This window comes from Geotrypetes seraphini, chromosome 2 (assembly GCF_902459505.1).
Source record: "Geotrypetes seraphini chromosome 2, aGeoSer1.1, whole genome shotgun sequence".
Lineage (NCBI taxonomy): Eukaryota > Metazoa > Chordata > Amphibia > Gymnophiona > Dermophiidae > Geotrypetes > Geotrypetes seraphini.
This window is the reverse complement of record NC_047085.1, coordinates 528,629,918-528,644,939: the sequence shown is the minus strand read 5'-3', so window position 1 is coordinate 528,644,939 and position 15,022 is coordinate 528,629,918. Positions and strand designations below refer to the sequence as shown.

The following is a 15,022-nucleotide window of genomic DNA, read 5'->3' as shown; positions in this document are numbered from 1 at the left end:
TTGGCAATTGCAGAGGAGGGAATTAGAGCCATATCTATTGTATGTCCTGCTTGATGTGTCTTCACGAGTGAGGACACATCCAATGTTCCAGAACTCGAGGAAATCATAAGTGGGGATCAAGATGAAAAACTTGAGCAAATAGAGGTAAGCCAAGAGGATGTCCTCCGACAGATAGATAGATTGCAGAGCGACAAATCACCGGGCCCAGACGGAATCCACCCAAGGGTACTAAAAGAACTGAGAAACGAAATAGTGGAAACATTCCAGCAAATATGTAACCTATCCTTAAACTGGGGAGATCCCGGAGGACTGGAAAATAGCAAATGTCACGCCTGAAGATAGACAGGGACAGATTCTTCAGACTGTGGGGAACCACAAGTACAAGGGGGCACTCGGAGAAATTGAAAGGGGACAGGTTTAGAACAAATGCTAGGAAGTTCTTCTTTACTCAGAGGGTGGTGGACACATGGAATGCGCTCCTGGAGGTTGTGATAGGGCAGAGCATGCTACGGGGGTTCAAGGAAGGTTTAGATAAATTTCTGAAGGATAAGGGGATTGAGGGGTACAGATAGAAGTAGAGATAGGTTATAGGAAAAGTCAGGGACCACCTAACAGGTCATGGACCTGATGGGCCACCGCGGGTGCGGACTGCTGGGCACGATGGACCTCTGGTCTGACCCAGCGGAGGCAACTTCTTATGTTCTTAATGGACATAGATCCATTGTGTATGTTTACTTGTAGACCGTTCTGAGCTACTGGGAGGACGGGATATAAATCTAAATAAATAAACAAATAAAAAATAAATAAATAAAGATGGTTAATGTGAGACAGAATTTCTTTAGTGTAGATATTGTTAGGATCTACACATGATATAGATGCAGCTGTTGTGCATGTTTTGTATGAGTGTGTATCCCGCGCCTAACAGATGCATTCTGACCATAGGCGCGGATGGAACACACACACAAAACATGCACAAACAGCTACTGGAAACTCCAGACTTGCTGGAAAAATGTGCACAGTAAGAGGTGAGAATTCCCTGCTGTGTATTACAAAGAATGCTAATTTTAATACTAATGAGCTCCATGTAGATTTTGTAGAACAAATTATTTTCCAAAGAAAGGAATGGGCAGACTTGCACGATCTGTGTCTGTATATGGCCGTTTGGGTGAGGATGGACTAGAGATGGGCTTCGATGGCTGGGATGGTGTAGAAGGGCTGGAGTGAGCTTTGACGGAGACTTCAGGAGTTGGAATCTAAGCACAGTACTGGGCAGAGATTTGGATTCTTGCCCAGAAATAGCTATGAAAAAAAAAATGGAACTGAATCAGGTTGGGCAGACTGGATGGGCCATTTGGGTCTTTATCTGCCGTCATCTACTATGTTACTATGGATCGTCAAAATGAATGTTAAAATCTCCCAGAATCAGGGGGTTTGTAGTTGAGGAACCAAAATCAAAAAGAAATGATTGTAATTGGGTAAGATTCTCACGGTTGATTGGATTAAAGTATTTAAAGCCGATATGTCAAGAAATTTAGCTAGAGAGTGTATCATTTGTAAATGATAAAAAACAATTTCTTATAACTGTACTTATATGATCATGGAAAGTGAGAGCTTCATCCAAAGTGATACCTAGAAGCTTGATACTGCTTACTGCCTATATTGGAATAGATTTGATTTTAATAGGAGAGAAGAGAACTATCTTTCTTGAAAGGAAAAACCATTGTTTTGGTTTTAGTGATATTGAGTGATGATTTGTTCGTGTTTAACCAGTCATGAATCTTGTCGAGCTTTTTGTTGATAGTAAGAATATCATTTGGATTATCTAAATTGAAGGGATGTATTAATTTGATATCGTCTGCATAAACGTAGACGGTAAAACCAATTGATTGTCCTAGCATGATTAATGGAGCCAGGAAAATATTAAAGAGAAGTGGGGAGAGTATGGATCCTTGAGGTATACCGTAATTGTTTGAAAATGTGTAAGATTTTGAGCCATTGAATGATACTTTTGAAGTGCGTTCCTTGAAATATGAGATAAACCAATTAAGGATTTGACCAGTAATCCCTATTTCCTATAGTCGATGAATTAACAAAGGATGATATCATCAGCCCTTGCTGAGCTGCTCTTCTCGGCTCTTTTTTGAAAAAAAAAAAAAAAAAAGAAGAAGAATCTCCTCAGCAGGGCAGCTCCATTGCTATCAGGAGCTGCCCTGACTCTTCATTTGGCTCCAGCTGCAAGGGAAGGAGTTGGCCAGGCATGGGAGACCAACTCCGCCCCCAACAGCCCTTGCTGAGCCGCTCTTCTCGGCTCTTTTTTTAAAAAAAAGAAGAATCTCTTCGGCAGGGCAGCTCCACTGCTATCGGGAGCTGCCCCGATCCTCCATTCAGCTCCAGCTGCAAGGAAAGAGTTGGCCAGGCATGGGAGACCAACTCCGCCCCCAACAGCCCTTGCTGAGCCGCTCTTCTCGGCTCTTTTTTTAAAAAAAAGAAGAATCTCTTCGGCAGGGCAGCTCCACTGCTATCGGGAGCTGCCCCGATCCTCCATTCAGCTCCAGCTGCAAGGAAAGAGTTGGCCAGGCGTGAGAGACCAACTCCGCCTCCAAAACCCTTGCTGAGCCGCCTTACCTTTGAACAAAAAAAAAAAAAAAACAACTCCGCTCCCAAGTGACCTTGTGGCGCTACCTTTCAAAGACTCTTCCAAGACTACCTCACTGCTAGACAAGCCTCTTCTCCAGCAGCCCGGCCGAAGGGCTACTAGCGTGAACCAAAAAACCAACTAAGACTCTTCCCCCCAAAGAACAGCACCATCTCTACCCTCACAAACCTCCACCACTCATATCATGTCTCCAACTTTCCAGGCCACCCTCTTCCCTACCCCCTTCCCACCACATCCCCCAACCCTCCTTACAACACTATACTTCACCATTCCCATCATTACAGGCCAAGGCAGACACAGTGATCTCGCCTCCCAACACACAAACAACCGTACAAGGAACCCTGCCAACCTCATTCCCATCCTACCCTCCCCACCAGCCCCTACCAGCAGTACTTTCATATTTGCACTCATCAATGCAAGATCATTTAACAATAAAACCTTCCTCCTCCACAACCTCATCTATGACAACACTTGGGACACCCTCATGATCATTGAAACCTGGCTCCAAGACAACGATGGGATTGCACTAAGCGAATTGTGTCCTCCAGGCTACCAGGCCCTAACCTGCTCACACACCTCTGGGAAAGGAGGTGGAGTGACTACCATCGTCAAGACCTCCACCACACCAAAACTGATAAGCTCTATCAACATTCCCACCCTAGAAGCTCTTGCTTTCACCATAGGCCACAAATACAAAATCACCCTCATATTACTTTACAGAGCCCCCAACTCCCCAGCAGAAACCCTAGAGGCCCTCTTCGAATTCATCACTGAACTATCCATCTCTCACAAACACGTGACCTTCCTGGGAGACTTCAACTTCCCAGACTACCCCAACACCTCAGGACAAAGTGACAGCTTCTTCTCCTCCCTCACCGACCTGGGATTTCACCAAGCTGTAACCACCCCTACTCACTCAGCAGGCAACATCTTAGACTTAATCGTCACCCTTAGAGACCCGACTGCAGAGCCTTAACAAACAATCTGCACCACTACATCTGTCCCATGGTCAGACCACCACCTCATTGAATTCCAACTCTCACTTGAATCTACCCCAGCTCTGCGAAAAGACCCTATCCCACCCACCCGACGCCAACTCCCTAATTCAGTCAACCCTTCAGTTATGGCCGTAGGCATTCGCAACCTAAACAAAACCTGCACCCAACATCCCCACTCCATCGACCTAGCAGCCTCCACGTGGCACTCAAACATCCAATCTCTCTATAACAGCCTCGCTCAGACAAAAACAACACGAATAACCTCCAACAAAACACCTGCTCCCTGGTACACCAGTGACCTCTGATCTATTAAAAGATCACTGAGGAAAGCAGAAAGAAACTGGATCAAACACCTAAATTCAGAAATCAAAGCCCACTGGAAAAACACATCTGTCACCTACAAAGCTGCCATCCTAGAAGTGAAGAAAGCCTACTACTCTCACTTTCTACAGATAGCCTCAGTTAGATCCAAACAGCTGTTCGCCCTCACAAACCAACTCTTCAGAAATGCCCAAGGAAAAAGCCACAACAACCCAACAGAAGCCGGAAGCCTGAAGTCATAATGCCATTATACAGAACCATGGTGAGGCCTCATTTGGAATACTGTGTGCAATTCTGGAGGCCACACTACTGAAAAGATGTGCTAAGAGTAGAGTCGGTGCAACGAATGGCCACCAGGATGGTCTCGGGGCTCAAGGATCTATCGTACAAGGAACGGCTGAAAAATTTACGGCTGTACTCACTCGAGGAACGTAGGGAGAGAGGAGACATGATCGAGATGTTTAAGTATATTACCGGCCGTATCGAGATGGAAGAAGAGATTCTCTTTCTCAAAGGACCTTCAGCCACAAGAGGGCATCCGCTCAAACTCAGGGGCGGGAAATTTCATGGCGACACTAGCAAATATTTCTTCACCGAGAGAGTGGTTGATCCTTGGAACGAGCTCCCAGTGCAGGTGATCGAGGCAAACAGCGTGCAAGAATTTAAGAGCAAATGGGATGCCCATGTGGGATCCCTTAGAGAGTTAAGCCAAGGAAACCTGTCACCAGGAGTGGGATCCCTAGGATATTAGACTTGGGGGTGGGTCAGGAGAGTGGGCACACCTGATGGGCTATGGCCCTTATCTGCCATCATCTTCTATGTTTCTATGTAACTTCTGTCCACAGAAGAAGCCATGGCAGAATCTATCTTCCCCATCATTAACTCCTCCCTCTCCACAGGGACAGCACCTCAGCTGTAAGTCAACTATTATCAAACCCACTCTCAAAAAACCCACCCTCGACCCTAATGAACCCAGCAACTACCGCCCAGTCTCCAACCTCCGATTTGTCTCCAAACTCCTAGAATGAATAGTATTCCACCGATTACACCCTTTCATTGAAGAACAAGCTGCCCTGTCCCCTGCACAATCCGGCTTCCAAACAGGCCACAGCACAGAGTCAGCACTCCTGGATATCATTAATGACAGCTGGTCGATACTCGACAAAGGCAGCGACGCCCTACTTGACCTCAGCGCTGCCTTTGACACTGTCAACCACCACCTCCTCTTATCCAGACTCTATGACCTTGGAATCAAGGACTCTGCCCTCCAGTGGTTCACCTCCTTCCTTCACCAAACAGCCCAAACAGTCCTACCAGGGACACACAAATCTAACACCAAGCCTATCAAATATGGCGTTCCCCAAGGCGCCCTTCTATCCCCCCTCCTATTTAACCTCTATATTAGACCTGTCATTAATATAGCCCAGAAGTACAACGTTAAAATCCACTCCTACGTCAATGACATCCAGCTGCTCCTCCCACTAGGTGAAAACCGATCATCCGAAATCACCAACCACCAATACTGCCTCTCTGACATGAAAACCTGGATGACAAACAACAAACTACAGCTGAACGCCTTCAAGACCAAACTTTTATGGATCAGAAAAAAGTACCAAATACACACGCCCAACACTATCATGGGACTCCACCTTACTAACTGCAGCAGATCAAGTACGCAGCCTAGGAGTGACATTAGACGGCCACCTGTCCACCCAAATATCTCAAGTAGTCTCTACCTCCTTCTACTACCTCCGCCAACTGAGAAGGATAAAACCCTACATCTCCACATCTGACCTAGCCCAACTCCTCTACGCCTATGTCCTCTCCAGGATGGATTACTGCAACTCCCTATTTAATGGAGTAGCCAAAAAAGATCTCAAGCGCCTCCAGCGGGTACAAAATGCAGCAATCCGCCTCCTACACATCCTCAACTACCACGATCCCATCTCCCCAGCCCTCCGTGCTGAACACTGGCTTCCAATTAACCAACTCTGTGCATTCAAGGCCCTGGTAATAGCACATAAAAGAATTTACCCCTACCTAGGGATGAAGTGTGAGATAATAAAATTTGCGGACGACACCAAACTATTTAGTAGAGCTTGGACTAAAGAGGACTGTGAAGAACTGCAAAGGGACTTGAACAAACTAGGGGAATGGGAGACGAGATGGCATATGAAGTTCAATGTTGAGAAATGTAAAGTATTACATGTGGGAAACAGAAACCCGAGGTACAACTATACGATGGGAGGGATGTTTTCAAATGAGAGTACCCAAGAAAGGGATTTGGGGGTAATGGTGGACTTGACAATGAAGCAGACGGCACAGTGCGCAGCAGCCGCTAAGAAGGCAAATAGAATGCTAGGCATCATCAAAAAGGGTATTACAACCAGAACGAAAGAAGTTATCTTGCCATTGTATCGAGCGATGGTGCGTCCGCATCTGGAGTACTGCATCCAATATTGGTCGCCGTACCTTAAGAAGGATATGGAGATACTCGAGAGGGTTCTTTGTAAAACGCTTTGTATCCTGAAAAGCGTTTAATCAAATAATATAATAAACTTGAAACTTGAGGAGAACGACGCATCTGATAAAAGGGATGGAAAACCTTTCATACGCTGAGAGATTGGAAAAACTGGGACTCTTTTCCCTGGAGAAGAGAAGACTTAGAAGGGATATGATAGAGACTTATAAGATCATGAAGGGCATAGAGAGAGTAGAGAGGGACAGATTCTTCAAACTTTCAAATAATAAAAGAACAAGAGGACATTCAGAAAAGTGAAAGGGGACAGATTCAAAACGAATGCTAGGAAGTTCTTCTTTACCCAACGTGTGGTGGACACCTGGAAGGCGCTTCCAGAGGGCGTAATAGGGCAGAGTACGGTACTGGGGTTCAAGAAGGAATTGGACAATTTCCTGCTGGAAAAGGGGATAGAGGGTTATAGATAGAGGATTACTGCACATGTCCTGGACCTGTTTGGCCGCCGCGTGAGCGGACTGCTGGGCACGATGGAACTCAGGTCTGACCCAGTAGAGGAATTTCTTATGTTCTTACATAAAATCTAAGCTAACCCTGTACATCCCCACCTGTCTCCTCCGCTCAGAAATGGAGAAACGCCTATGCTACCCCCAGGAAGGTCCCTCCTGTCAGAAACCGCCCGCAAACGCTCCTACAGCCACTTCATCCCCCAACTCCGGAACCAACTCCCCCCCACAAGTCAGACTATAGAACTCATTGATGACCTTCCGGAAAGTGGTAAAGACCCTCCTCTTCAACTAAAATTCAACCACAGTCTACGCCTCACCCCCCTTAAACCATCTCCCCTCTCCCCTCTCTTCTCCATTCTAAACTTCTACTTAAATTGCTGTATAGTCCACTTTTAACCTGTACTTAAATTACTGTATAGTCCTTGTATTTAAACTACTGTACTTAAATTACTTTATAGTCCTTTTAAACTACTGTATAGTCTTTGTATTGTCCAAATGTACTCCACTGTGAATGTTTGCTTGTAGACCGTTATGAGCTACTGGGAGGACGGGATAAAAATCTAAATAAAGCGGAACATAAGTCAAGAGAAATTAGTAAGATAGAATTATGGTGGTCTAGGTGGTAATTAATGTTAATGAGAAGACCAATTAAAGAGAGTTCAGTTGAATGATATTTTCTAAATCCAGTCTAATTTAGGTGTAAATTAATGCTTTCTATGAAATTGGATATTTGATTGAAGACGATCTTTTCGGTAACTTTTGATAAGAAGGGGATATTAGAAATGGGGCGATAATTTGTACATTCGGCAGCACTAATTTTTGAGTCCTTTATGATTGGATGGATAAGGGCTTCCTTCCAAGATTTTGGAACAGAGCTTGTTGTCAAACTTGTAGAAACTAATTTTAGAATATGGGGACTGAATGTTGCAAAGTATCGTTTAAGAATCGTTGGAGGAATTGAGTCAGTGCTCGCATTTTGTGTATTCATAGAATTGATTATTCGCTGAAGTTCCAAAAATGAGAGGAGTCTAAAGTTAGCACATTTGGAAAGTGGTACGCAGAAATTTTGTGTAACTGAGCAAGAGGGAGTAGATGATATTGAATGATCGGAGGGTTGAAATGTAGATCTAATGTTTTCAGCCCTCCCCTCTCAGCTGGATCATGTGGTACGACCTGTCCCCAGTTCCCGACTCCTCCACCTACCACCTCCCTGCTGCTGAAATTAAAAATCTTCGTGCAGCCAATGGCGCAACAAAGCCAGCCTCCTGCCGTCAGCCTGCCCCTGAAGTGTTCTTTCTGCAGCACTTCCTCTTCCCACGTAGGCAGGATGCTGCAGAAAGAACACTTCCAGGGCAGGCCAAAGATTTTAAATTTCAGCGGCAGGGAGGTGTTTGTCTTCTGCAGTCCTACTTCAGCATCTGAAAGAAAAATATGTTGAGGGAGGGTGAGAGACTACCTAAAAACTTACCTATTCTTGAAATACCTAGGTAACGAACCGGAACATCAACCCCCCTCATAACATCACCACATACCTGAACGTGCAAACTGCTAACCCCAACCCCCAATCGCTAAATATGATCACTCTATGAACTTACGGAATATTCTACTTCTGTGTAAACAACTTGGCACTTCCTGGCCTTGCACCACACAAACTGACGTTAACATTATTAAAGTTATCAGATGTACACTGCTATATTATCTAATTCATTGTACGAAATATACACTGCTATACTCTTTAATTAGCTGTTCGTAAAGTTTCACTTGATTGTATTTACAGTTTCTTTTATTGTAAACCGCCTAGAAGTCACAAGATTGTTGGCGGTATATAAGAATAAAGTTATTATTATTATTATTATTACCATTAGGTTAGATAACAGACAAATAGGGCTTCCAATAAAAATACAACTTTGTGAAATTTGGTTTTGTCTGTCCTGAAATAGAGAAAATGCTGTTTAATACAGTAAACAGTATAAATGTTTACCTTTTATCTGCAGGGTAATTATGATCAATATGTGAAGACACGATTGGAACTAGAAGAAAACCAAATGAAGCGTTTTAACTGGGAGCAGGATCAGATCACCCATATGAAGGTGAGAAGTGAGACGGTGTGTGTTGTGTATGCTTCTTTCTGTAACTTACTGGGATGGGGTGAGGCCTTTCCTCTCTACTATCTTATATGGGGGGATTATTTATTCATTCATTCAATTTTCTATACCATTCTCCTAGGGAAGCTCAGAATGGTTTACATGAATTTATTCAGGTACTCAAGCATTTTCCCTATCTGTCCTGGTGGGCTCACAATATATCTAATGTACTATATATACTCGAATATAAGATGAGATTTTTGTGCCCCAAAAAATGGCCCAAAAATGGGGGTCTCATCTTATATTCAGGTCAGCACCCACCTGCCCCCCTCCCAAACTTGTTGCAGGCCTCCGCCAGCCTGCTGTATGACCTGGTGGGCTGGGACAGAAGGGATCTCTCCCGTCTCCTATCCCGGCCAACTCTGACAATTTTACCTTCCCCCCCCTCCCCCCCCATGTACCTTTTTGAATCCCTGGTGGCCCAGCGGTTTACCGGGCAGGATCGAGATTTCTGCACACCTGCCCCATGCTGAGCCCCTCTGAATGGCTGCTGCGAGTTCTTGCAGTCCAGTGGTGTACCAGGCAGGAGTAAGCTTTTTGTGCTTCTGCCTGGCGCTAAGCCACTCACTGAATAGTTGCCACCAGTTCTAGTGGGACTGGCGGCAGCCATTCAGGGAGCAGCTCAGGGCTGGGCAGGAGCGCAAAAAGCTTGCTCATGCTCGGTACACCACTGGACCACGAGAACTCAAGGCAGCCATTCAAGGAGGGGTACAAGCTGGAATTTGCCTGACCTTTGATGTACTGGTTTATGGACTCTCCCATGGGGTGGATGGACAAGGCACTCAAGGTTCAAGCTATAGAGCCAGTGTTACCCGAATTCTCAGGCTCAGGCAGATACACTATATACTTTATCGTGCCAAAGAAAGGCTCCGAAGATTGAAGGCCTATTCTGGATCTTCAATATGTGAATGCAGCTTTCAAGGTTCCACACTTTCACATGTAGATGGTGCAATCGATCATTGCAGTGGTGGCCCCAGGAGAGTTCCTTGCCTCTCTGGATCTTACAGAAGCCTACTTGCACACTCTAATTTTTCCAGCCCATCACAAATACTTGTGGTTTCATATCCTGGAACAGCATTGCCAGTTCTCGGCTCTGCCTTTTGTGCTGGCAATGGCTCCCCGTACCTTCACCAAGGTAATGGTGGTCATAGCAGCTTACCTATGAAAAATGGGTCTGCAGGTTCACCCTTACTTGGACGACTAGCTGATCAGGGCTCCCTCGTTTGCTGAGGGTTGGTGCACGGAGGATCAGGCCACCAGGCGCTGGAGGACCTGTACTAGATCATGAACTATGTAGTACAGGTAAGATTCTGTACAGAAAGATCAATCTGATGTCCACGCAGTCACTGGAAGTTCTTTTTGATATGGCTGCGGTCCATGTCTATCTTCCAGAGGTGCGCAGACTGAAACTGTGTGTCCAGATTTCTTCCCTTCTACAGCTACCGACTCCTTTGGCGTGGGCCTATCTTTAGGTTCTGGGATCAATGGCAGCCACTATAGATTTAATGCCATAGGTGAGGGCGCCCATGTGTTTTCTCCAGCACGCCCTGCTCTCTCACTGGGCTCTGCATAGAGATACTTTACAGTCCTGTCTTTCTTGGACTCTGGAGGCTCGAGCCAGCATGAATTGCTGGCTTCTCCCGCAGTTGCTTTGAAGTGGTGTACCGCTGCGAATTGCCTCCTAGATCATGGTGATGACAGATGCCAGTCTTCGGGGCTGGGGAGCCCACTGCAGTCATTCAGAGGGTGGTGGTCAACGGCACCCTTTCTGAGACATCGGATGTGACCAGTGGAGTGCCACAGGGCTCAGTCCTGGGTCCATTCCTTTTTAACATATTCATAAGGGACTTGTCCCGAGGGCTTCAGGGTAAAGTAACACTATTCGCCGATGACGCCAAAATATGTAATATAGTAAGTGAAAGCAATCGGCAGGATAGTATGACGCAGGATCTGCTTACGTTGGAAAACTGGTCCTCGACATGGCAGCTGGGCTTCAACGCTAAGAAATGTAAGGTCACGCATCTCGGCAGTGGAAATCCATGCAAAACTTACACCTTAAATGGAGAAACATTAGCTAGGACTTCAGAAGAACGAGACTTGGGAGTAATCGTCAGTGCAGACATGAAGGCTGCCAAAGAAGTAGAGAAGGCCTCATCCAAGGCAAGGCAAATGATGGGATGTATCAGTAGAAGCTTCATCAGCCGCAAACCTGAAGTCATAATGCCACTATACAGAACCATGGTCAGACCTCATCTGGAATACTGTGTGCAATTCTGGAGGCCACATTACCATAAAGATGTGCTTAGAGTTGAGTCGGTTCAACGGATGGCCACTAGGATGATCTCCGGGCTTAAAGGTCTCCCGTACGAAGAAAGACTAAACAAATTGCAGCTCTACACTCTAGAGGAACGCAGGGAAAGGGGGGACATGATTGAGACATTTAAATTCGAGGAGAGGAGTGTCTGAGCCTATTTACCCAATTTTTAACTTGATCTCCAGTTGTTCTGATTTTTTGTTTCTCATTGCCACTTATTACCCCTACGTGTTAATATCCTGCTACCAAGTTTGATTCATTGTTTCTCATTGCCACTTATTACCCCTTACGGATTTCTTCAGCCCTTGAGGGCCACCGAAAGTCTCTCCCCCCAGCGACTTCCTAGGCAGAGGAAGGAGGAAGTTTCTGCCATCTGTCCCTCCTTCCTCCGCTCGACGCCGTTCAAGCAGGAGGACTCTGTTCTTCTCTTAGAGCCCCTGCTTCCTCCAGCCACCAGGGATCACCGACTCAGCCCGACTTTAGCGCCGGATTTTCTTCAGCCTTTGAGGGCCACCAAAAACCTCTCCCCCCAGCGACATCCTAGGCAGAGGAAGGAGGAAGTTTCTGCCATCTTGTCCCTCCTTCCTCCGCCCGACGCCATTCAAGTAGGAGGACTCTGCTCTCTTAGAGTCCCTGCTTCCTCCAGCCACCGGGGATCGCCAAAAGCCTCCTGCCAGTGCAGGTCTCTTATCTGGCTGCCCAACTTTAACTGGGTGTTGTGAGCCAGCTCTGGCCCCCCCCCCCCTCCCCAGGTCACCGAAACCACGCGGATCTCAACTAGAGAAGAGCTACTGGCCGGTTCTCAACTGTCCTCAGTTCCAGCTCTCCCACAGCTCTCATCTTTTGCTACTGCATTGAACCTTCCAGTCACTCTCCATCCTCTATCCAACAACAATGTCACCTCCCACTACCAAACTCCTATGCACCCTATTACTTCTCTCCCTACTCTCAACAAACTGGAGAACAGCAGGCCACCACTTTTCGCCAATACCAATAGTGACAACAACATATAGGCAGACACAATCACCCAAGAAACTTCACCAGACAAGAAACCTGATAGAATGCACAACAGCCTCACAAGAAAGCATCCCACCCACATGGGGACGAAAACCACCCCCCAACACAAAGAAGTCGGGTCACAAACTCCCCCATACACCCAAGAACCTCCTTCACCCACAGATTAGCCCCAACTACCACAAACATCGTTTCTCAATCCCCTGTGCATACATGAACATAAGATCAATCAGCCCAAAGGCAGACCTAATAAAAGACTGGATAGTTAATGAACAGTTAGGCTACCTTTTCCTATCCGAAACCTGGCTATCCTCCTACTCGGACCGAAGCATTACAGAATTTTGCCCCAAGGGATACAAACTTGAATTAGTCTGCCAAGAAAAAAAGCGAGGGGGCGGTCTGGCCATCCTAGTAAAAAACAACCTTACCATCACTGTCCTAGACAAACACTCCACCCCACAATCAGACCTGCTTGCCGTCCAACTTTCTAGTAACTCACTCAAAGACACCCTAACCTGCATCCTCTGCTACATAGCTCCAGGAAAATGGAACACCACAAAACACGATCTTGAAGATTTCATCTTCCGGAATTCATTAACCTCAACACACAACCTGCTCCTCAGAGACATAAATCTCCACCTAGAAGACACCTCCTCCAAACAAGCTGCTGGCATAATCTCATACCTCAATGCACTCTCCTACCAAATTCTGTATCCTCAACCCACTCATGAAAAAGGCCACCAACTTGATATTGCAGCTTATATGTCCCAACACCCCCACGCACCAAACATTCATATCTCCAATGTGGCCTGGCACCCCTCCCTCTGGTCAGACCACTTCAAATTCACCTTCAACATCAACTGGACTCAAAGCACAAACAAGCACGAAACCCACAAAACCTCCTTCAAAACCCGACCAAAAATCGACCCTTCTACATTCTGGACCACAGTAGACCCCTCAATCGCCTCCATAGACCACAATGTATTCATTCACCAGTGGCGCTCCCTGAGCGAAACAACCTTGAACGGACTAGCCCCAGAAAAGACAAAACACAAACTCTGCAGATCTTCAGACAAATGGTTCATACATAAGAACATAAGCAATGCCTCTGCTGGGTCAGACCAGAGGTCCATCGTGCCCAGCAGTCCGCACACGCGGCGGCCCAACAGGTCCAGGACCTGTGCAGAATCATCTATCTATACCCTTCTATCCCCTTTTCCAGCAGGAAATTGTCCAATCCTTTCTTAAACCCCTGTACTGTACTCTGCCCTATTACGCCCTCTGGAAGCGCATTCCAGGTGTCCACCACTCGTTGGGTAAAGAAGAACTTCCTAGCATTCGTTTTAAATCTGTCCCCTTTCAACTTTTCCAAGTGTCCTCTTGTTCTTTTATTTTTCGAAAGTTTGAAGAATCTGTCCTTCTCTACTCTCTCTATGCCCTTCATGATCTTATAAGTCTCTATCATATCCCCTCTAAGTCTCCTCTTCTCCAGGGAAAAGAGACCCAGTTTCTATCAATCTCTCAGCGTATGAGAGGTTTTCCATCCCTTTTATCAAGCGTGTCGCTCTCCCTCTGAACCCTCTCGAGTAACCGCCATATCCTTCCTAAGGTACGGAGACCAATATTGGACGCAGTATTCCAGATACGGGGCGCACCATCGCCCGATACAATGGCAGGATAACTTCTTTGTCCTTGTCGTAATACCCTTCTTGATTATGCCTAGCATTCTATTTGCTTTCTTAGCGGCTGTTGCGCACTGTGCCGTCGGCTTCATTGTCATGTCCACCATTACCCCCAAGTCCCTTTCTTGGTTACTCTCATTCAATAATATCCCTCCCATCGTATAGTTGTACCTCGGGTTTCTGTTTCCAACATGCAATACTTTACATTTCTCAACGTTGAACTTCATCTGCCATCTCGCCGCCCATTCCCCCCAATTTGTTCAAGTCCCTTTGCAATTCTTCACATTCCTCTTAGTCCCAGCTCCACTAAATAGTTTTGTATCGTCCGCAAATTTTATTATCTCACACTTCGTGCCTGTTTCTAGATCATTTATGAATATATTAAATAGCAGCGGCCCGAGCACTGAGCCCTGCGGAACACCACTCGTGACCCTCATCCAGTCCGAGTAGTGGCCTTTTACCCCTACCCTCTGCTTCCTACCCGCCAACCAGTTTCTGATCCATCTATGTACGTCTCCGTCCACTCCATGGTTCTTCAGTTTCCGGAGTAGACGTTCGTGAGGCACCTTGTCAAAGGCTTTTTGGAAATCAAGGTATATGATGTCTATGGGGTCTCCTCTGTCCATCCGTTTGTTAATTCCTTCGAAGAAGTGCAATAAGTTCGTTAGGCCACGATCTCCCCCTGCAGAAAACCATGTTGGGTTGTTTTCAAAAGTTCGTTTCTTTCCAGATGTTCATCGATGTGTTTCTTAATCAGTGCTTCCGCCAGTTTCCCCGGAACCGAGGTCAAACTCACTGGTCTGTAGTTTCCCGGTCACCTCTTGATCCCTTTTTAAGATGGGCGTGACATTGGCTATCTTCCAATCCTCCGGGATCATGCCTGTTTTCAAGGATAGGTTGCAAATTTG

The 15,022-nt window shown here is 46.1% G+C and overlaps 1 pseudogene; it reads left to right on the top strand.

Annotated features, from left to right (window-relative positions):
• The window catches only part of LOC117354784, a 183,025-nt pseudogene that overhangs the window by 107,080 nt on the left and 60,923 nt on the right, over positions 1-15,022 (top strand).